This window comes from Phyllostomus discolor, chromosome 2 (genome assembly GCF_004126475.2).
Source record: "Phyllostomus discolor isolate MPI-MPIP mPhyDis1 chromosome 2, mPhyDis1.pri.v3, whole genome shotgun sequence".
NCBI lineage: Eukaryota > Metazoa > Chordata > Mammalia > Chiroptera > Phyllostomidae > Phyllostomus > Phyllostomus discolor.
In genome coordinates this window covers 85,734,748-85,759,369 of record NC_040904.2, presented here as the reverse complement: position 1 = coordinate 85,759,369, position 24,622 = coordinate 85,734,748, and the positions used below count along the sequence as shown (strand labels likewise).

Below are 24,622 nucleotides of genomic sequence, written 5' to 3'. Positions count from 1 at the left end.
TGAAAAAGAGCCAAAGTTTTCCAAACAGAGTGACCCTTGTCTGTCTAAACTGACCAGCCCCTTTGGATTTTCCAAGGAGGGCAGGTTTTCAAAGGTTAGGTAGTAACAAAAGCCTAACCTGCAAGATTGGATCAAAAGCATAAACCTATCAAGATATAACATTAAACCATTACAAGATAGAGAAATTAACATGGTAACAATAACTGGGTATGGTCTTTTGCTTATTTCATTCACTGTTTTTCTTTATATTGAAATCTGATATGGAAATGTAAAGAGTTGCAGATAATAAATCTGCTCAGCTCTAATATATATATTTGCAATAACATATATTCATTATGACTAAATATTTCTTGTTAGCTACTCTGAATTGTTTTAACTAGTTATTTGGCATATGGAGAATAACTAAATGTTCTGGCATTGTGTTACTTTTTTTATATTTCTTTTCAGATTTATAAAGTTTAAAAGGGAGGATAAACATTGTAAATATATAACAATGACATGCAATTTCCTTTAAGGCCAAATGTATGGAACAAAAATAGTCAGCAAATATTTACTGAAATGAATTAGGTGCTATATTATGGATACAAAAATAGGGTGACCAGTATCAAAACTTTATCTGAATAATTTCTGTTGAATTTGATGTCCACTTACTTTTGAAATGAAAATGACCATTAAACTCAAGAAGCATTTTTTTAAAAAACTGACAAAAGTCTATTGCTGTCTGTGTTTTAAGGGAATTTCAAACATAATATAAGAAATTCACATTTGGGGCTATGTACTTTGGGTGAACTCTCCAAAGCCACTCAGGATTCACAATAAAAAGGGATTATAATTTGAACTAAAGAAAGGAGGTATAAAGGTAGCAAAAAAAAAGGGTGGGGGAGAAAAACCAGGCTCATGAGTGTTAAAGGCCTTTTTGCTGCTCTTGGCAGAAGGAACAAAGTGAAAGGCAATCTCCCATGCTAAGGAAAATGCAGACATGAATTAATTGTGATTAAAAATTGGTAAATATTACCAGTTTCTTTATAAATATCTCTCCTAAACATGCTATGTTTAATGATTTAGGGTACAAAAGATATAACTAAAAAGTAGAAGCCATAAAAGAGGCTTTCATACTAGAAAAATAATTTATACAACAAACACAAGTGTAGTCATTCCAGCTGGCATGCTGCTATCCATCTTAATTATTGCAATAAAGAACCATTGGCTATCACTTTTAAAAGACTATGGAAACCTGGAGGGTTACCAAAAAATCAGAAAGAAAAGCTTTATGTTAAAATAAAATGATGATTAAATTGAAAATCAGGCCATAATGCTGATAATACATTTTTACTTGGATAAACAAGGCAGCTTTGTCTTTCAAAATTATGTCCATCTGACCTCATTTATTTCTTGATAATTTGGTAAGCAACTATACAATTTGTGCACTATCCACACACCAGACTGCATTTATAGGAAGCATTTTTACTACTGGAAATAACTGCAGAGGGGGTTTTTGCAGTGGGCGTGGGCGAGCAGAGGGTAGACTAATTAGAGACCTGGTGGATACACAGCATTGTCTTCCTCTAGCACAGCTGTTCTCGAGTGTGGTCCCAAGACCAGAAACATCAGCAACTTATGGGAACCTGTTAATAATACAAATTCTAGACCTCTCATCAGAAGTACTGATTCAATCTGGAACTGTAGCAGTTGGGTACAACCATCCATGTTTTTAGCAGGCTCTCTAGGGGATGAGAGGTGTGGCCCAGTGAGAACCACTGCTCCACTGAAATGAAAGCTTTGTGGGACCATATTTGTTGAATAAATTATTTTTTTAAATGCTTTTTCTTCATTGAAGTAGAATTAAAAGATATCTCAAACCATCATTTTTAGGTATTTTTAGTGTTGGCAAATAATTTCATTTATAGAAGTTAAACTTTGTTAAAAGCTTCACTAAAATGAGTGAATTCTTATTCAAATCTAGAGTCCTTTGTATTTGAAAAACAAAATGTTCTTTAAAAAATGTATTTCAAAAATTTATATGGAACCATAAATGACCCCAAATAGCCTCAGCAATTTTGAGAAAGAAGAATAAAGTAGGAGGGATCACAATATTTGATATTAAACTATACTACAAGGCCACTGTAATCAAAACAGTCTGGTACTGGCATAAGAACAGACACATAGATCAAAGGAACAGAATAGAGAGCCCTGAAATAAACCCATGTCAATATGGTCAGTTAATATTTGGCAAACAAGGCAGGGACATAAAATGGAGTAAAAACAGGCTCTTCAACAAATGGTGTTGGGAGGTCTGGACAAGTACATGTAAAAAAAATGAATACACCACCAAGTTACACCATACACAAAAATAAACTCAAGGTGGATAAAAGACTTAAATATAAGTTGTGATACCATAAATGTCCTAGAGGAAAACAGAGGCAGGAAAATTTCAGATGTTCCACACAGAACTATTTTCACCAATACAACACCTAGGGCAAGGGATATAAAGGAAAGAAAAAATAAATGAGACTATATCAAACTAAAAAGCTTCCACACAGCTACAGAAAACATCAACAAAATGGAAAGGGAACTAACGGTATGTGAAAATATATTTGCCAATGATACCTCAGACAAGGATTTAATCTCCAAAATATATAAAGAATTCACACAACTCCACACCAGGAAGACAAGCAATCCAATTAAAAAATTGGTAAAGGACTTTGACAAACAGTTCTCCGAGGAGGACATACGGAGGGCCCATAGACACATGAAAATATGCTCAACATCACTAGCCATTAGAAACATGTAAATTAAAACCACAAGATACTACTTCACACCAGTTGGAATGGCCATAATTAATAAATCAACAAATAAGCCCTGGCAAAGGATGTGGAGAAAAGGTTACCCTAGTGCACCATTGGTAGGAATGCAGACTGGCAAAGCCACTGTGGAAAACAGTATGGAATTTCCTTAAAAAACTAAAATGGAACAACCTTTCAGTCCAGTGATCCTACTGCTGGGACTATACACAAAGAATCCTGAATCACCAATTCAAAAGAACCTATGCACCCCAATGTTCATAGCAACACAATTTACAGTAGACAAGTGCAGGAAACAGCCTAAGTGACCATCAGTAAATGAGTGCATCAAAAAACTGTGATACATTTACACAATGGAATTCTATGCAGCAGAAAGAAAGAAGGAGCTCCTATCCTTCGCAACAGCAAGGATGGAACTGTAGAGCATTATGCTAAGTGAAATAATCCAGGTGGTGAAAGACAAATACCATATGATCTCACCTATAAGTAGGACCTAATCAAAAAAACAAACAAATGAGCAAAACAGAACTAGAGACTTGGAAATAAAGAACAAAGTGACAGTGGCCAGGGGGCAGGGGATTGGAGGATAACAGGGGAAAGAAGGGCAAAGGACAAGCAACTGAACAGGAATAGAGGGCACATGGGCATGGGCAATGGGGGGTATTGATTGTGGGAGTGGGGAGGGAGGGTAGGGGTGAGCAGTGGGGAAAAAGGCAGGGCAACTGTAACTGACCAACAATAGAAAAACATCGTGACAATCATTATATAACTAGTTTTGAATCTGTGGATGAGTAGTGTGTTTTTACTGTTGTTGTGGGAGTATTATACGAGGAGAGATTGGTCTTAAAAAATGGTTCTATTACCTATCATCTGTGACTGGCAAAAATAATTTTCTTAATTTGATCATTTAAACTTTTAGCTATCAATTCATGTTTTTCAGCATAATATATTCATGGAATTCTGCATCACAAGACAATTCTAGCACTTTACAGAGGTTTAATTCCTGTGTCCTGGGTGGGGCAAAAGCAAGCTTATAGTTGTGAGCATGTATTCTTGTATTATCACTTATTAGTGTTATATTCCATATAAAATCTGTAAATCTACTTTCACCCCACCCTCTACATGTGTACAACCTTTAAAAGATATGTTGTATTTTTTCAAAACCATTGTTTACAGAGAATGAACAAAACTAAAAATATGAGAAAATAATAAGGTTTGTATTTATAAACTCTAAACTTTTATTACCAGTTAATCGAGGGCACACGTGCCAAGGGGAAAATTTATGAACCCCAAGGGGCAGAGTAATGGTCATCCTCATTTCACAAAGTACAATTTCAGGAGAGACACTTTTATTATACTTTTGTTTGAATTATAAACTTTCATACAAAATAGGAAATTGGGCAAAGTAATACATTTGAACTCTAGAATACCACTTAGTATAGCCTCGCCAAAAAACGTTACTTTAAAAAAGTATTTTAATTTATCTGCAAGAGGAAACCTGTCAGCATGACCTTAAAATTGTCCAAAAGCCAACAGAAAGAAACGTAAATACTTTAATGCCACTTAGTGTTATACATATCTTTTGTATAATAATTTCTATTTCACGTACTAACATTAACAGAAGAACTGTAAAAATGCTACGAAATGAATCCAAAAGCCATCTTTGGAAAGAAATGATAACCCATAAGGGGATGATCTCTTTTCCTGAATGCCATCTGTGGGGTTAACCATGCCAATAACGCTGACACCAAGAGCATCCAAAACAGGAAAAAAGAACCATAGAACAGAGGACTGGGCAGCAGGAAGGCTATGGTTCTATGGTATTTTAGCTTCTACATACAAGATAATGCCAAACAGTGCCCCAAGCTATTGATTTAAGTCCACTAAAATTTTACTTGAAAATTCAACTGTTACTTATGCCTTTATCCATCTTTTGGTCTAATCTTCGAGGAAGAAACCCAGCAATTTCCTAAATGCTCTTCTCTCATTTCTGGGCTCCTCTTTTTCCTCCAGCTTTAACACTAGGCTCAGTCAATCCCCATTTGCTTCAAAGTTTGGTTCTGTTCCTTTGGCTTGTTCTCTTCTATCCCAAAACTTCTGAAGAGGATCAAACCTCTTATCTTCTCAACCTCCGATTTCTCTCGGGTGATCATCAACACACTCCCTTTCCATCTGCATTGCACTCCAATGATTTATGCAGTGGCTGTGCCCTTTTAACACATTTTGGATGAAGATACTGTATCTTACTCTTCTTTATCTAGCACAACAGCTATACACAACGACTTGCTTAAAATGGATGTCTAACAAATACTAGGTTAATTAAGTTACAAAGTGCTTTACTATTATTTCGCCTGCCCAGTTCTTTGTTATCACATCCCCAGTTTTTGTGAAACTGCACAGAAATCTGCCAACTTCCCCTCCCCATTTGTAGTTGATTGGCCCTAAGTTGGTACCTGACCCACAAACTGAGCCAATCAGAATCCTTTCTGTGCACATTTGGAATCAAAACTAAGCAAACTGTACTTGGTAGTTTATTAACTAGAAAAGGACCAAATCCAGGAGGTATACACTGCCATATGGCATTAGAATCAAAATATGATGGTCTGCACAAAAAGGGAAGATAGCACATAAAAAGAACTGAGAAATGAGGACAGAGAGAGCCCACAGCATTCATGCCCTTGTTTCTAATTAGTTCCCAAGTCCTAAGTCTTAGCTGTATCATCTCCAGTCATTACAGAGATTTCTTTTTTTGCTTAAGTTATATCCTGTAAACTCCTGTCTCTGCAATAAAATATTCTGTATACTACAGGTGCCAGAATCATGGGTCATATATTGTTAATTGCTTTTATTTTAATAAGAGAAAAGGATATTTTCAGAGGAAATGATCTGAAATAGAAAGGTAACATGGAAATGTCATTTGAAATCAGACAGAACAAATATACCACATCAGTATACACAGAGAACAATCTAGCAAAAGAATCATCTGCATATGAGAAGTGGTGCTAATTGTTGCTTTGGATTTCTGTATTTCTGTATATTCTCCAAGGACAAAATTTCTAGGCATGTATTATACCATGTGAGATTAGAGTAACAATGTATGAAACATCATCCTGAAAATGTTCCATTGAATACTGTTTGAACGAAAATGTAAAAGTGTACTCCACTGTGGCACTGAATGCATTTTTAACTGAGAAATATAAATGGGTCCAAAGCAACCATTAAAAAAGTTTATAGTACAAATCCTTTGTCAATAAGTTGGCAGGAAGGCCATTTGATATAAATCATACATGCTGATTGTTAACTTGTGATAAAACTTGGGTACAACACTTGTAGCATGAGATACATGATTTATTTGCTATGCTTCCACTAATGTTATGAAAAACTCTCTATGAAGGATGGTCGTTAATATCTATCCTGCATATATTTCACCAAAAATAAGGTTTTTACTTTCCATATTAATGAAAAGAAATACCTACATTATAAAGCAAACTATTACAGAGGCCACTATGATAGATTCAGAAAAAGCAAAGGCAATTTCTGTAAGCTAGTGAATTATTGCTTTATAGTTTAATGTATTTTTTGGTTTCTAGATTTTTACTTTCAATCACCTTGAAACAACATAATTTAGTACCAAATGCTTCAACACCCATTATAATCACTAAATGGTGAAATCAGCATTATTTATATCTGACCAGCTATACAAAACTCAGCTTGTTTTCTTACAAAAAAGGCAGTAGAAGTCCCAAAGAATAAGGGAGAGAACACTAATTAAAGGCCACGTTTACTAATCTAGCACCATAATTCCAGCCTCAGGACCTTCCAAGCAACTGGCAGGAGGAAGGGAAGAAGTGAGGGTGTTGGAAACGTGAGGGCAGTTCATAACTTGTGTCCCCCTGTGGGCTTGAAGGCCACACAGAGTGGAGCAAAGGCGGAGACTGGAGAGTAAGACACAGACTTTTGGTTCAGATGGGGGAGGAAGCTCGCAAGGAGAGCAGGGTCAGGACCTCCAGGGGGCAGTGCTGGAATGCGCCTCATGAACTGGGGGCCTTCTTCTTGGCATCCAAGTCCTTTCCAATTTTTTCAAGCTTTTTAGCCAGGTTTGGCATGTCATAATTCTGAGCCAGATACATGCCAATCCGGTTACCAAAGTAAATCCAAGCAGGAATTGGAGCCTGATGTCAGCGAAGACAGTAATAACAGTGGTGGCAGCTCGGTGGGCCTACTGTCCTGCCTCTCCTGGTGCCAGGGGCGGGACATGCCATCAGCTAGTTTAATGTACTTTAATAGCAAATATACAGGAACAGCACAGAAAACAGACAACATTAAATACATGTATTTGCATGTAGGACAGCTCAAAAAAGTATGGTGAATGAATGGAATTCACTATGTGATAAAAAGTCCACGAATACCCTTTAGTTGCCATCAATAAGAAATCTACTTGTTAAAAAAATCCAAATGCTGCCATTGTCCAGAAATATTTAACAGGTTTATTTATATCATTATATTAACAGCTGAAACTTGCTCACGGAAACATTTTGATTGCATTAATGCTTTTTGTTCCTGAATATATATGTATTTTAAATATATATATTTATATATATAAATACACACACAATTCACACACAAATGAAAATGGGAAAACTATCAATATCTATTTTCTGTCTCCTATTTTCTGCTTGCAATCATACACTTAGGTAACTTTTGACCCCACAAAAAATGTATCAAACATTCAGAACTACCAATAACAGGAAAAAGAGAAATCATTTTATACTTTCAAATATGGACCATATTAATTAAAAGTGCACACAACAAGCTGATGTTCAATCATTATGCAATTTTAGGCAACCATGGTCAAATTCACCCAACAGTTATCTGAACTCGAGGTTCAGCTTTTTCCAGTTTCACTGACATGTGCTTTAGCTTTGGTGGTAGGGGCTGATATTAGTCAAACATAGAATTTCCATTCTCCTATGCATCTGGGTCTCACCTACACATCTAGTTATGTGTGAATTTCCCTTATTTCTCTGAAATAGATTCTCCCAAGTATAGGCAGTGAAATAAATCGATTATTCTTTCTGTTTCTTCACATCTACATCTTGCCAACAGAATACTTCTATTTCTTTGCATAGGCCAGCTCTTGGGTAGCCAAATATTTCCTTTGCAAGAGGTACCTCTGTGGTTGCCAGCAGTGGAGCTGTTGCATGTCGATTGAAGAAAGGGGCAATAGAGAAAATTTTTTAAAGGTGTTTTCCATCATAGTGGATTATTAAGGACTTTCCCCACATACGTGGCATGCTAGCTGGATGTCTTTTGGTGTAATTGTTAAACGTTTCATATGGATAGCACACAGGCTGGTGTTTTCAAAGAGGGCAACCAGATAGGCTTCACTTGCCTTCTGCAAAGTTCCAATAGCTGAACTCTGAAAGTGCAGATTTGTTTTGAAAAACCTGAGTAATTTCTCACACCAGACACTGGAAGGGAAATCTGCAAATCAGAATTTCAATGGCCTTCTGATAACATCTAATTTCAAGAAGGGCCACAGCACCAGCCCTGTAATGATGAGGTTTCTTTGCCCTTCCAGTAGAGAGCATGCTCTTATGAGTGGCTTTGGTAGCCAGTTGCTTCCTTGGTGCTCTACCACAGGCGGATTTGTGGGCAGTCTGCTCTTATACCAGCAATGGTATAGAGACCTCTTTACTTACCCACTTCTCCTTCAGCTGGGGCTAGAGGAAGCAATGGCATTTGAGAACAACAGTGGCTGTGAACACTGCTACTGAATTACTAAATAATTTTCCAACAGCATGTAGTCATTGGCTTGCTGCACTTTCTGTATGGCTGCAGTTAATCTTAAAATGAAAACACAAATCATTTCCCAGACTAAATAATTGCTCATGACAATAAATGGCTGAGTTCCAGCAGAAGGCCACAGAGTTGTGTAGTTTCAAATGTATTCAATGGAACTCTGAAATATAGAAAATCATTTTCAAGAGTACTTTGTGGAACATGTTTCATGTCTCACATTTCCTTAAAAGTGATAACTTACTAAAAATCCCCTGGGACAAAGGTCTGGTTTAAAAAGTCAGCAGAGGTCGAAGAAGTCAAAGGAAATCCCTGAGGCCTTACTGAATGTAAATGGCAGCTAAGAAGCAGAAAAATTTCTAGGGTCTTCTTAGAGATGGAACAGGAACTTAGATGTGCCCAGGCATCTGTAAGTGAGATTGGCAGCTTCCTGTCCATGGCTACGTGTGTCTGCAACAGGTGATTGGAGACGTAACTTGGGGTGGTGAACACACAACACAATATACAGATGATACATTAGAGAACTGTACACCTGAAACCTATATTATTTTAAAACAATGTCACCCCAGTAAATTCAATTAAAAATAAAATAGAATGAATTTGTCCTAATTAAATTCACCCTCAAAAAGAAGGAAACTAGAAATGTCTCAAGATGTCTATGCTTGCCCCTCCCTCGCACATCCAGAAAATACGCAAGTAATGAGTCATGTTGTGAGCATATCCAGAGAAGCGAAAAGGAAACTACACACAGTCAGGAGACTGCCCCAAAGTACCCTGTACTTCCTTTGTGACTTCGATTATCTAAGAATAACTTTTAATTCTTTCAGTTTTATATGTTTTACATGCTGTTGCCACATTTAGTGATAGTATCACAGTATTCTGGCTACTGGGTGGTACTCTTGAGGAACTGGACTAGAACTATATTGTGAAAACACACTAATGCTTTTTGTTTGCTCCTGTGGCTGTTGTATTACTATGGCAATTTGAAGAGATTCATAATGCCTTCAGTATAGTGTTCGACCTAGCTTATAAAATGAAAGCATTTTTATTTATATCACCCTAGCTTCAATAGTTGACAGTGTGGTCAGTGTAAATACTCTAAAACTGTTGATTAACTGAAGGTGGGTGTTCATTATGCTTTCAAATTTAAAAAAGCAAAAATCCTTTATTCTCTCTGTTAATTTTTATATATCTTATTCTTTTAGTGGTTTCTTTTAAAACACATTTTCATATGTTTTAAAATCTAATCTCTTTCGAATTAGCTCTTGACTAGCTGTAAACTTAATGTCAGATAGAAAAGAGGGCTTAGAATTCAGAAAAATTTAGATCTCTAAATGCCAGAACAAAATGTAAAAGTAAGACACTGTTATCTGGACTGCTGGTATTTAAAAGTGATCTTTTGGAAAAGCACCAGAGAGAATAGCTGTAAGGAGAATATGGCCAAGTGGTGTCTCTCTGAATCAGGTAAGTTACAAATATGTTATGTATAAATCTATACTCAGAAAGAATCCACCTTGATGTTGCAAAGATTTCTGGAAGGGTTAATTCTGTCTCACAGAATTTTGCCCTGCTAAATTCCTCCAATGAAGGCTTAAGATTTAATATTTTCCATTTCTCTAAGCGATCCTTGACTTAGAATAAGAAAAAATGTTTTACTTATAGATAGCTATGCTTGTAAATTTTCTATGCTGTATGAAATTAGTTTGGCAATACAAGCTTTCTATATTCTGTGTAGTAAGATTATATCTTTGAAAATACCTAAGGCATCTAAGTTCCACGTACAAGTTACTAAGTATTGAACATATCAAGCAAAAAGTAATAATAATACAATTCTTATTGGCTATCCACATATTTAAAATTGCCCATATTTAAGCTTGAAGGTTAAAATTAGATATAAGTTCCAAATAATGAAGAAAACTTACATGTAGCTAGTTAAGAACTAAACAGGTTTCTTTTGTTCTTCTGTTGTCATATTTTTATTTGTAATGAAGAAATACAGTTCTAGTTTATAGCAAAAATCAAATAATTCTAAATCTGGATAATATATTTGACCTGTGTAATATATTTATGTAGTGTATTTCATTTGTAAACATGACTAGAACAATGGTTTGTTTTATAACTCTAGAACCCTTGTTTGTTTTTCACTAAGGCTTTCTCTTAGAACATAACTAAACTGTGTCACCACCACCCCACAAAACTTTAGGAAGGGTTAGTACAATGAATGTGACAAAGCAAATGTGAACAGTTTTTAAAAGATTGGAACCAACATTAACTGACAAAGAAAAACTTCCTTCTAAATCAACATAAAAGTGCCTAAGTAAAAAAAGAAGAACAAAAAAAAAGGGAGTAATCAAGGTTTCAGATAGAAAAAGATCCTCACATTTCATCTAATACATCCATAGTCTTGGCAGGAGCGTACCAACATGGAATCAGGACTACTCTAAACACAAAACTTCCATTACAGATGCTGTACATGCCTGTGTTCTACATCCACCCTTGCCCTGCTGATGCTTCCAGCACAACCATTTCCTGGCCTGCTGGCCCCGTGGACAAAGGAGCACGTAGACATTCTCTTGAATTCAGTCTATGTCACAAGGCTGGTATGTCTGTGTGTCAGGTTGGTCAATGAGGCAGCTGAGGTTGGCCAGATTGTCAATAAACTCAAACAACTGACTGAAATCGTATGTGATAAAAGGGCTGTTGGGATTCATTCCCTTCAGATGTTCTTCTTACATTTTACAAATGCCTTCTATGCATTCATTCACAGATGCTAGTCAGCATAACTTTTGCCTTCAGGCCTCTTGGGAGCTGTACTAGCAAAATGGTGTGAGCCATCATGCCAAATTCTTTTGCTGCGGATGACACTGCCAGTGCACACCCAGCAATGCTTCTGAAACACTGGTTCTCCAAGTGTCTCAGGTCAGACACTGGATTAAACAATGGTTAACACATTTCTTTGCATTATGAATTAGCAAAGTTTATTTGTACTGAGAATTTTAAGAGTGAGAATAAATATACACCATTTTACAAATGAATTTGATCATGGCCCAAATAATGGGGATCATAAGAATTTGGGGAAACATTGCTCCAGCAATAGTATGCCACTAGCTTCTAAAATAATCAATTTCATTAAATGTGGTTCAACAACTTTTGGTGTCAGAAAATTATTGCTGGTACAAAATTTAAACTCCTTTTATTGCATTTTTTCTCATACTCACTTCTCATCACAGGCATGAATTTGTTAACTGTATGTTTAAACAATCTTTTAGCAGTCAACATACAGGATTACAATTTTACATTTGCAAATCACTTCAGGACACCAATCCATAAACAGACTCTGCAATCTCATCTTGAATGTGATTTAAACTTAAATGTGGACTAGTATTATTAAAAATGCCAATAAAAAAGAAGGATCATTTTAATTCCAGTATGTTTGTAGGTTTGCTGTAATATATCAGAAGACCAGGGAGGGAAAGAGAAGCAAGAAACAAAAAATAAGTATAACTTATTCTAAAATTTCATAATCATGGATAGTACTATATTTAATTAAAAGTCCTAATACTCAAATTGAAATAAGTAAATTAACTATTTGATAAATGTATCTCTTCTACAGTTTCAGTAAGTAGCACCATTATTATAACTTTTGCACTAGTAACTTACTTATAAATGATATACACATTATAAATATTCAAATTGATTTAAAGAGTATGTACTTTAAAAAAAAGGTTTCCCTTTTATCTTATATCCCCAGTACCCCCTTCAGCAATAGCCATTATTAAAAGGTTTGTACCTTTTCCAGGAAAAAATACCTATGCATACACAATCCTGTTAAATGATCCTGTCTGTTTAAATACATGTACCATTTTCATGTAAATGAGCATACCATACAAATTGTTCTGCCACCCCTTTTTTTCTTGCTATTCATCATTATATTTTTAATAAATAAGAATAAAGGAAACTGCAATAGGACAATTTTCTACTTTAAAAAAATTTCCCCCTCTCTGTTACACTTAAGTGCGTGTCATATTTGAACTTCTTCTTAAAAGGTACAAAATATTAAAACATTCAGTCAAGATATTGTCAATAATGGCAGTATTATTAATAACTGCTACATTTCTGAAGCCTGTACTACTTGACATTGACTTTGCTAAACACTTTACAAAGATTTTCTCACTTAGGTTTTTCAAAAAATCTCTTATATAATTATCATTGTCCTTTTCATTTTAGAGATAACAAAATGAATCTAGAGACATTACCAAAGACATACTTGCCAACTTAAGTAATTTTCTCAGTTATTTCTTCTTCCTATTTTCTTTCACAAAATTATTAATATAACCATTCAATTTATAGTCTCTAAATCTTGATTATAAAGCATTAGGGCTTTGAGCCTTCAAGAGCCAAAGACGCACAGGGTCTGGTTAGAACCATTTGGAATCTAATTATTTACCTTCAAAAGATACCCAATTTACATTTGATTTTTTAAAAAAGAAAGAAAAATCTGTTTTTTAACCTAAAATAATTTTTCCTAGAAGGATATGTTTATCATCAAATATTAAGCTAAAGTTCAGGTCCAATATCCTAATATTCAAAAAAGCATACAAAATTTGAACCAGAAAGAATCTTAAGTTACAATTTCTTATCATTTTATTTTTTTATGTATTCATTCATTTCTCTTGGTCAGTGACTCTTGATATTAGAAACATTTCTCTGTATTACTTTATTGATTGGCTGTACTGAATTATACTTGAAATGTGAATCATATTTTATCTTTTCACTTTTTAGTTGAATTTATTGGAGTGACACTGATGAATAAAATTATATAGTTGTCAGATACAAAATTCTATAACACGTCATCTGTACATTGTATTCTGTGTTCACAAGCCCAACTCAAGTCTCCTTCTGTCACCATACATTACCCCTTCACTCTCTTCTCCCACACCTCACCCACTTTCCCTTTGGTAATCCCCATACTGTTGTCTGTTTGTCTATGTCTATGAGGGCTTTTTTTTCTTAATACCTTCACCTTTTTCACACAGCCCCCAACAATCTCCTCTCTGACAGCTGTCAGTCTGTTCTCTGAATCTATGAATATGTTTTTACTTTGTTTGTTTATTTTGTTTGTTAGATTTCACATATAAATAAAATAGTATGCCTCCTGTCTTTCTCTGACAGGCTTATTTTACTTAGCATAATGCTCTCCAGGCCCATCCATGCTTTTGCAAATGATAAGATTTCCTTCTTTTTAAGGATGAATAGTATTCCATTGTATAAATATACCTCAGCATTTTTTACCCACTCATCTTACTAATGAATGCTTGGGCTGCTTCCAAATATTGACTATTGTAAATAATGCTGCAATGAACATAGGGGTGCATATATTATTCAAATTAGTGTTTTGGATTTCTTTGGATATATTCCCAAGTACGAAATCTCTGGGTCATAAGGTAGTTCCATTTTTAACTTTTGAGGTAACTCCATATTGCTTTGTACAATGGCTGCACCAATCTGCGACCTCACCAACAGTGCACTAGGGTTACCTTTCTCCACATCTTTGCCAACACTTGTCATTTGTGGATGTATTGATGATAGTCATTCTGACAGATGTGAGGTGATATCTCATCGTGGTGTTAATTTGCATTTCTCTGATGATTAGTGATGTTAAGCATCTTTTCATATGTCTGTTGGAAATCTGTATATCCTCTTTGAAGTAGTGTCTAATCAGTTCCTTTGCCCATTTTTTAAATAAATTGTTTTTTGTGTGTGTTTGTTGAGTTACATGGGTTCATTATACATTTAGATATTAAACCCTTTTCAGATGTATCATTGTCAATTATGTTTCTCCCATTCAGTGGGTTACCACCTCATTTTGTTAATGGTTTCCTTTGCTGCACAAAAACTATTAAATTTGATGCAATCCCATTTGCTTATTTTCTTCTTTTGTTTCCCTGATCCAAGGTAATATATCAGAAAAAATATATTGCTGCGAGAAATGTTCTAGATTTTATTGCTGGTTTATTTTTCTAGGATTCTTATGGTTTTGCATTTAACAGTTAAGTCTTTAATACATTTTAAATTTCTTCTTGTGTATAGTATAAGAAGACAGAGTAGTTTTTCCTCCCTCCCTCCCTCCCTTCCTTCCCTCCTCCTTTCCCTCCTTCCTTCCTTCCTTCTTTGCACATATCTGTCCATATGAATGCAGTTCTGTGTGGTTGGCACCTGCACAGCAACTTGCACACCATGGTCAGGGTTGAGCCTCACAGTCAGCCAGCCCAAGGGTTAATTCCACATGCAAACAGGCCAATAGCATTCAAGACTCAAATACAACAGAAGGGCCCACATAACCCACACAAGGGAAATAGCTGGAGCACTCAGCTAGGGTGTTCCAAAGAAGAATAAACCACTTGACCCCACAGGATACCTACTAGATAAGGCCAACTGACCAAGACTGGGAGTCATAGCAGATATCTAATAGAAATAAACATAAAGAGGCAAACAAAGTGGGGAGACAAAAAAACTAGCCCCAAATGAAAGAACAGGAGAAATCTCCAGAAAAAGATTTAAATGAAATGGAGACAAGCAATTTATCAGGTACAGAGTTCAAAGTAATCATTATAAGGATGCTCAATGGCATAAAATGGACAAGAAAATCACAAAAAAGAACCAGTCAGAAATAAAGAATACAACATCAGAAAGGAAAATATACTGAAAGGAATAAATAGTAGGTTGGATGAAGCGGAGGGATCGAATCAACAATTTGTAAGACATGGTAGGAAAAAAACACCCAATAAGAGCAGGAAAAATTAAAAATGGGTTTAAAAAATGAGGTTAGTTTAACATATTTTTGGGGACAACATGAAGCATAAGAATATCAGTAACATAGGGTACCAGAGTGAGAAGAGAAAGAGCAAGGGATCAAGAACATATTTGAAGAAATAATGACTGAAAACTTCCCTAATCCAGTAAAGGAAAATGTCAAGTCCTGAAAGCACAGAGAGTCCCAAAGAAGATGAACCCAAAGAGGCCCACACCAAGACACATCACAATTAAAATACAAAATGTTAAAGACAATCAAAATCAGCAAGAAAAAGACAATTACCTACAAGGGAGCTCCCATAAGATTGTCAGCTGATTTTCCAACAGAAACATTTCAGCATTTCAGCCCAGAAGTAATCATTCTGAAATATTCCAAGTGATGAAAAGGAAGGCCCTACAACTACTTTACCCAGAAGTCTGGGAAGACCACTTTACCCAGCAAGATTATCATTTAAAATTTAAGGAGAAATACACCCTGGCTGGTGTAGTTTAGTGGATTGAATGTGGGCCTGTGAATCAAAGGGTTGCTGGTTTGATTCCCAGTCAAGGCACATGCCTGGATTGCGGACCAGGTCCCCAGTGAGGGACACTCAAGAGGCAACCACACACTGGTGTTTCTCTCCCTCAATTTCTCCTTCCCTTCTCCTCGCTCTAAAAATAAACAAATAAATAAAACCTTTAAAAAAGAAAAAAGGTTAGAAAATAAAAATAAAAATAAAATTTAAGAAGAAATAGCTTCCCAAACAAAAGGTTATAACCCTTGCAAACATTTATGTACTCAGCATAGGAGCACCAAAGTATGTAAAGCAAATGTAATGGACATAAAGGGAGAGATGGACAGAAATATGGTCATAGTTAGGGATTTCAACACCCCATTGACATCAGTGGACAGATCTTCTAGGCAGAAAATCAACAAGGAGACAGCGGATTAAACGACACACTAGATCAGATGAATTTCATTGGTATCTTCAGAGCATTTCATCCAAATGGTGCTGAATATACCTTCTTTTCAAGTACACATGGAACATTTTCTAAGATGGACCACTTGTTGGGACACAAAACAAGTCTCAAGAAATATAAGAAGTTTGAAATTGTATCAAGCATCTTCCCTGACATAATGATATGAAACTAGAAATCAATCAAAATAATACTAAAAAAAAAGACAAAGACATGGAGACTAAACAACATATTACTGAAACAATGAATGGCTTAACAATGAGATCAAGGAAGAAATCAAAAGACACCCTGAAACAAATTAAAATGAGAGCACAAAACCCCAAATCTGTGGAACACAGAGAAAGCAATCCAAAGAGAAAAATAAATTCACAGTGTTATAAGTCTATTTCAAGAAACAAGAAAAATTTCAAATTAAACTACCTAACCTTAAACCTAAAGGAACTAGAAAGAGAACAACAAACAAAGCCCAAAGTGAGTAGAATAAAGGAAATAATAAAGATCAGAGCAGAAATAAACAAAATAATGTAAAAAATAATACAAAAGATCAATAAAACCAATAACTGGTACCTTGAAATGATAAATAAGATTGACAAACCTCAAAATCAAGGAACTAGCTTTTTCTTTCAGCAGTTGAATCTTGTTCTGTTGTTGTTGTCAGCTAACTTTTCTCCAAAAACAGGGAATCTTGGATGAGTGTTTCTCATCAGGCCTTCACCCCTCTTCACAGGTCCTGTGTTTTATATGGTTTAATCTATTTATTATTTTTCTCTGAACCAAATTACACTTCTCTACATCTTTATTTAAAACAGAAAGACTGAAATAAAATGTAATTCTGGGCTCTCGTGAAGTTTGTTCAGTGTTAAATAGGGGGGAAGTTTTACCCCTCCTTGTATATCATAATTTCATACTCTGTTAATGCTTGCCTATATTATATGTTTTTATTTCTATGATTCAATCATCTTATTTATGGTCCACTGTGAGTGGGAATCTCAATCTGCACAAGGCTGATTGTTACAGGGCTAGCTCTTAACTGAGCATACTGTTGAGGACAAAAGAAGAACAATACAAAGAGACAATGTAAAGATCATTTTTATTTGGTACTGGAATAAAATCACGTAACACTCTTGATCACATGGAAGGAAGCCCACTAGCCTAATACCGTCACTGAACACGTAGAGAAATAGCGAACAGAAACTTAAGTGACTGACCAAAATCCCAGGGCTGCTGACAAAGGTGGAACTGAAACCTGGGGCTTATCTTCCCTTTCTTGTCTTCTGTGTCATGCTGCCATTGATCCCCGTCGGTCAGGCCTCACGGAGATGGCAAGTTCCTGGTCACTCTTGTGAACTCCACAATGATCCTGGTTAATGTTATTGATTCAACAGTGATAAATCAGCACTTGCTATTAAATGTTTTCTGTTTAATTACTAAACAATAAAGTTAGTGGAGTGTATGGAACATTTGCACGGGGCCTGTTTTCCTAGCTGCTTTTTCATTTTATTTTATAATTTGTTAAGCAACTATATTTAATAATGCAGTCATGTGGTTAACAAGTACACACACTGGTTCTGTTACGAGAATCAATGTTATTTTTTTTAAAGTTAGTGGTACATTCCATATCCTGCAAACATCTAAAGAGACAAAGCTAATAGATTGTGTAATATTCCCAGAAGGCAAAGTAAATAACCAACAAAAGAGTAGAGTAAAAGGTGATCTTATGTTTAAAATGTTTCTGGGCTTTGTTTGATGGTTTCTTGGTTATTTTTTGTGGGCAGGGAGGATTGTTGTTTTTTCTATTTTATTTTTATTTCCTCCTGCCCTTCCTATAACAAACTCATTTAGAACCTCAGCTTTTTGACTACTACATAATGCTGTGGAAATTGTAATTATTCCTCAGTTATCCTATTTCTTTCATGGAGAAATATCTAAATTTCTATTTGGAAAAATGACCTGAGGTAAAAAAAGAAGACAAATTCAAAAGTCATCCATGTGAAATATCAACACTTCATCTGATATTAACCAGAGTAAGATAGAAACTATTGAAACAATTATGTGTATTGGGTAATTTGCTCACACTACCTTTGATGTTTATTTTCCCATTAAAGGACTGAGTTCAGAAGGATGGTATTCCAAACACTGGAAACCGTGCTCGAAGAAGGAACCTAATGATACTCGGTCTTTAGTAGTTCCTGAGTTGGGCTTTGTACCCAAACAGACATGCTTCCTGTACACCTAACTTGATAGGAAAGAGTAAAACACACAGTTCCATGTAATTTTAATTTTTTCAAGAAAAAAGATACACAACTCAGTAAGAAAGCAACTAAATACATATATTTAATAAAATGAAAGGCCAGGTCTAGGCTGTCAGAAAGTAGGGTTAATGTTTAGGGGTAGGGGCCCTGGGGAAAAGGGGTAGGAAGGTAGGATGTGGGGAAAAGTCTTACAAAATCTAAGCATAAAGGAACAATGTCCCTAGCCAGTGAAAATGGATTTAATTGGGTTCTATTTGTGAATAAACCAGTAAAGGTAACCTGTAACTAATCAAATCTGAAATTTATGCTGGCCTTGAATAATTGTATTCAGTTACCTTATGGATGAATCATTAGGCAGTTGATTCCAAAGAGATATAGACAGGTCATTGACATGGCCCAATCAGATTTATACAGTCTATGAAAAGAATGAGAAAGTGACACTTGCTTGCCTTTATTTGATACTATCTTTGCTTTACTTTTTGATACACATGCTACACTGTATTCAAAGTCCTATATTGAAAAGACTGAAAGTGAGATTAGTTTTATAATTCAAAATATAAGCAAGTATAGTTTTTTAAATTTAAAATTGGTTATTTAAATATTTTGGCCATTATTTTATGAAGGGCTACTATGTGTGGAACTTAGCAGGTATTCAACAAGCAGGAGCTAATTGTGACAACAGGTTGGACTTACATTGGTTTATCTGAATATTTTATAACATAGTAGAAACATACTAGAAATTGCAGGAATTCAGGAGACAACTTGACTCACATATCACAGAAGTAAAAATTCATTAACAAGGTTGTCTGTGAAAAATGACAGAATAAAACCATGATATAGAAGTTAAAATTCAGAACTGGGAAGGATCCAAAGGAAAGAAAAAAAATTAAGGTTTATTGTTTTAAAAGGCTTTCAGTAAAAAAGTTAAAAGAATTAAGACTATTTTTCCCAGAGATATCAGAAAGACTTAAACCCATTAAGGTTTCAGATGTAAAATCCCATCAAATAACAAGATGCTATGATAAATCCAATTCTGCACTTTTTAAAAAATCAGCGCTGGCCTGTTTCTTAAAATGATCCATTAGTTTTAAGAGCACAAGGTTTAGTTTTTTAGTAAAAATAAAATAATTTCATTTTTTCATAAATTTTTCTTAGATTTCTGTCTCAAATTTCCAAATGCTTTGATAGAAAATACATTTGCAAAAGTAAAATCAAATTTTCTGCAAATTTTCTCTAAATGTTATTGTTTAGATTATTTAACAGTATTGTTAAATGTTAACAGTATTCAAAGCATGGCCTACAATATACATGTATTTTCTGTGATACAAATATATTAAATATTGCCTGCATAACTGATCAATTTATTCATGAAATCTTTTCTATATTTATCATATTTGGAAAAATGCCCTAATCCACAGGTTTAATCTAAGAATGAAAAACAGGAAAAATAAAATATTACCAGTCATTTACTATCTATTGAGAATGTATTACTACAATCATCCTAGAAAAATTTATAGTTTTAAAAATAAACAAGTTTAAATAAATTTTATGTTTTTCCAGAATATCTTACACTTAATGTTCAATGCCTTTGGAAGCTCTAGAAGAATGAAGTTATTCAAGTTTTTATTTTATATAACCCTGGATTGGCAGATGAAAAGGTAGGCAAATCTTATTTTATTTCTTTTTCTGTTGCATTGCATAGCTTGGGTAGAATATGGCAAATATGCTATTGTTTTTATTTATTTTAAAAACCATAATTCAGGATATTTATCATCCTCTAATTAAATTTCTAAAAGCAATTGAAAATCTTCTCAATATAGGTATTTTTTAATCACATGTGAATAAAGTTTGCAATAAATGTTGCAGCTGTAAATAGGCTTCATTAATAATCAACATTTGTAATTTTGACTAATGCATTTATCCAGTCATCATATCATATATGTATTGGGATATACTATATAGACACTGAGTACAAAAAAAGATTAAGAAAATACAGCTCCTGCCTCCAGGAACACAAAAATCCTCTGAGAAAAAGCTCTGATAAAGGTAAGAGGCAATAAATAAAATTAGGTCTGAAATTACAGAGGAGGAACAGTTTAGGGGACTTAGGGGAGAGTTTCTGGAGAAGATGGCATCTAAATTGTATTCTGAAGGATGAGGATGCTGGTTGTTTTCCAGGTCAAGGAAGGTGATGGCAACAAGGGAGAATTTTATAATGAGCTGTGACAAGAATAAAAACCCAGGAAACTACAAGGCCGTACCTCACTTAGAAGTATGGGTGGAGCATGGAATTTCAAAAAACATTGTGTTAAAAAATGTATGAAGGACCTTAAATGCTATGACAGGAATTGAGATTTTATCCTTACTCTAATGGGAGCCACTGAAGTATTTTAGGCAGATCAGTTACAAGATCCTATTCATATCTTCTGTCAATTTGATGGCAGGTGGGAGAAGGGATTGGAGTGGGGCTAGACTGAAGCTTGAGAAATCAGACCACATTTGTTTATTTTTCTCACTTCCTTAGATTACTTTGATCACTGTGCTCTATTTCACTCTAAATCTAGAGTCTACAAAGTCTGAAACACATGTGCTTTCCTGCTCCTGAATTACCTGTGGCTCACTGACACTAATGACCTGAAGCAACAATATTCTCTCAGGCACTGTGAACTGCAGCCTGCAATATGCCTCCTATTTAGCTTTCATTTTCCTTTGAAATTTAGATTTAAAACTCAGGATTGCAATACAATGATGTGTCATTATTAAATGAGAATGGTATCATAATGAATATGATACTACTAATAATTAATGGATAAAGTCTGGAAGTTTGTGAATGACTTATTTATCAAGTGAGTAGGTTCAAGGTTATGCCCAATAAATAATAAGACATAACTGTCATTTATATTCCATTTCTTCAGTGGAAGAAAAGGTAGTGTAGGGAAGAACTAGAGCTGGCAGTTTTATAACTGAGACAACTTGTGGCCTCTCTTCTCTAGGTACTAATGGGACTAAAATTGGTTTATAATCATTATTATTTGAATACTAACAATTTATAGAGAGCTTATTATTTCACAATCATGCCACTGAATGAGCTTTATGTGTATTAATTTACTTAACCTTTTCAATAACTCTAAGAAATAGGTACTATTATCCCTAATGCACAGATTAAACATGAGAGGGGGTAAGCACTCTGCCCAATGTCACCTAGTTGGAAGTGTGGAGAGTAGAGACACAGGTTTATTTGTTTTTTAAGTGTATTTTATTGATTATGATGTTACAGTTGTCCCACTTTTCCCCCGTTGCCCCCCACCCGGGTACTCTCCTTCCCTGGAGCAATCCCCCACTTATCCCCCACTTCATGTCCATGAGTCAGGCTTTCGAGTTCTTTGGCTTCTCCATTTCTTATCATCTGCCTGTCTGTTTTGTACCTACCAATTATGCTTCTTATTCTCTGTACCATTTCTCCCTCTTCCCCTCCCTCTCCCCATTGATAACACTCCATGTGATTTCTATTTCTGTGATTGTGTTCCTGTTCTATCTGTCTACTTAGTTTGCTTTTGTTTTTCAGATTCAGTGGTTGATCGTTGTAAGTTTGTTGTCATTTTATGTTCATAGTTTTGATCTTCTTTTTCTTAAATAAGTCCCTTTAACACCAAGCCCTTACTATACAAAGTGTTAAAGAGACACAGGTTTAAAATCCACACAATTTGGCTCCAGAAGCCACATTCTCAAATCCTAATCTATAATGAAAAGTAAACAATAAAATGAACCCTTAATTGAAGGAATGCTTAAAACTATAATGAACAAGCTATTAGCCTCAGATCCTCAGGTTGCCTTACCAGTGCTGAAGGAAGAGCAGGTATCTAATTGCATTAGGAAATATTTAAAAGCTGTCTTTGTTGGCTATCTTTAAATATGCCAGAGAACTGGGCTATTTCTTTACCCAACACCATTTTAATAATAAATTAGGAGGTTTAATGTGTGGGATTATGTAATTTCCTGTGAAACTCAATAAATTCATTTCACTTCAAATGAGTAGGGATTATCATTTACATTATTTTTTTAAAATTGGAACTCAAATAAAACTTGTTGATTAGCATCAATTCAAACCTACACATATTTTAACTGTATATAATTTTTAATGCTAGACTTTTTAAGGGGCTAAGATATTAAAAATCATAGTGGACAATACTTCCATGACAAAATTCAGTTTCATAAAATGTAAGCAAATTGTCAGAGTCACATGGGTGATACATATCAATTTAGGCTGAAAATATAACTGGAGTTATCTAAATCAAGGGGATATTTGGGAAAGAAAACAGGGAAATAAGTATAGACTATTTCCACATAGAAATCTATACTCATTTGTTTAAAAATGTAGGCAGAGTAATTGAGAAAAATACCAGCTATTGTTTCTCCTATTCAAATATATAACTGTTTTTATTTAGTAGTGCCACAAAAGTGATATCCAAAATAGTCATTATTTTATAATTGGAAATCAACTTTGCTTTGCTTTGATGCCTTGCTATATTAGATTGAGGTATGCTTCTCGAAAGTATACCTACTTTAATAACATCTAGCAATTTAGTATCCAAACATGTATTGTTTACAGAAGCATTTTAATCTGATTAGTAAGAGAAGCATATTATTCAACTTCCAAAATAGCATTAATGCTACAATTATATTTTAATAATCTCACCATTAAATTAGAGAAAAATCATAAGCAGAATCATTCTACAGTGCTCATGAAAGAAAGCAGTTGAGCTCCCTCTACTGAATTACTATTGAGAGAATGTACCTTGTATTTAAACCACAATTTTATAACCAAAATAACTCTTACAATAATTATAAAATTTTCCTCTAAGGTCTAATGTCTTCCAAATTATAGAAACATACATAACACCAATACCTAAGAATGTGATTATAAATTACATATGTCCTTATAGTTTTCAAACACGTGCTCTTTTTTCTGAATTGTTTTTGTTTGAGGGAATTACATTTTTTAAGATTGTAATTTTAAATTTGTTTTTCTTTTCTTTTTCTTGAGTTGATAAAACTGAAAACTTACTTGAGAGACAATGGGACTCTGAACTATCCTAATAAGAACCTGGATTCCAGTTTTGTTCTTGAAGTCAAAAATGTACTTAGAGGGAACTTAAATATATCTTTCAATCAGTGAAATAAAGTATTTCGCATATTGGGTTGACAAAAAAGTCCATTTAGTTTTTTCTGTAAAATAAAAGACACATTTTTCATTTTTAACCAATAACTTTATTGATTTGGATATTCTGAGTATGTCAGCTATCTCCTGCTATTTGCTTGTAGTGGGTAGAGGCCAGGGGTGCTGCTAAACATCTTCCAGTGCATAAAACAGCCCACAGCAAAGAATTATTTGGCCAAAATGTTAATAGTACCAAGAAACTTTGCAAACTCCTTTTGACAGGTTTGATCAGTCACAGCACCTTCTCTGTACACTGCACAAATCTTTTTTTTTCTGTTGCAGTTGCATTTTTACCTTGAAAAAATAAAGCATAATATGCCAAAAATGTTGCATGTCTTCTTCCATCTTCAGCGTTAAAATGGCTACACAAAACTTCAGCAATTTTGATACATTTTTTTAAATGAATGCTGATGGCAGATGTCACAATACAATCTAACAAAATTATTTCAAATGAAGTTCAAGCACTTCATTTGGAGAAAAAAACTAAATGAACTTTTTGGCCAACCCAATATTTTCTGACATGAATAAACTAACATTATAATGCTATAATTACTAAAAAAAATGTGACTCATAATAATTATTATTAGTTGAGGGTCTACCATGTGCCGTGGGCTGAGAAATGCACTATACCCTCATTCCTTTTTTGAATAGTCATTTCCAGTAAACTTAGTAGTATAGCTATGCTCATTTTGCAAAGAAGAAAACAAGAGCTAGAGACAAGAGCTAGAAATGAAACTAATGCTTTGGTTCATAGCCCAAGCTCTGGAGCTCTTGTGCAGTGA

The 24,622-nt window shown here is 34.6% G+C and overlaps 1 protein-coding gene and 1 pseudogene across 3 annotated transcripts in view; both read right to left on the bottom strand.

Annotated features, from left to right (window-relative positions):
* The window catches only part of ALCAM (activated leukocyte cell adhesion molecule), a 201,032-nt gene that overhangs the window by 164,579 nt on the left and 11,831 nt on the right, over nucleotides 1–24,622 (bottom strand). The gene's annotated exons all lie outside the window — the stretch shown is intronic.
* On the bottom strand, nucleotides 10,086–13,292 carry LOC118498881 (annotated as a pseudogene).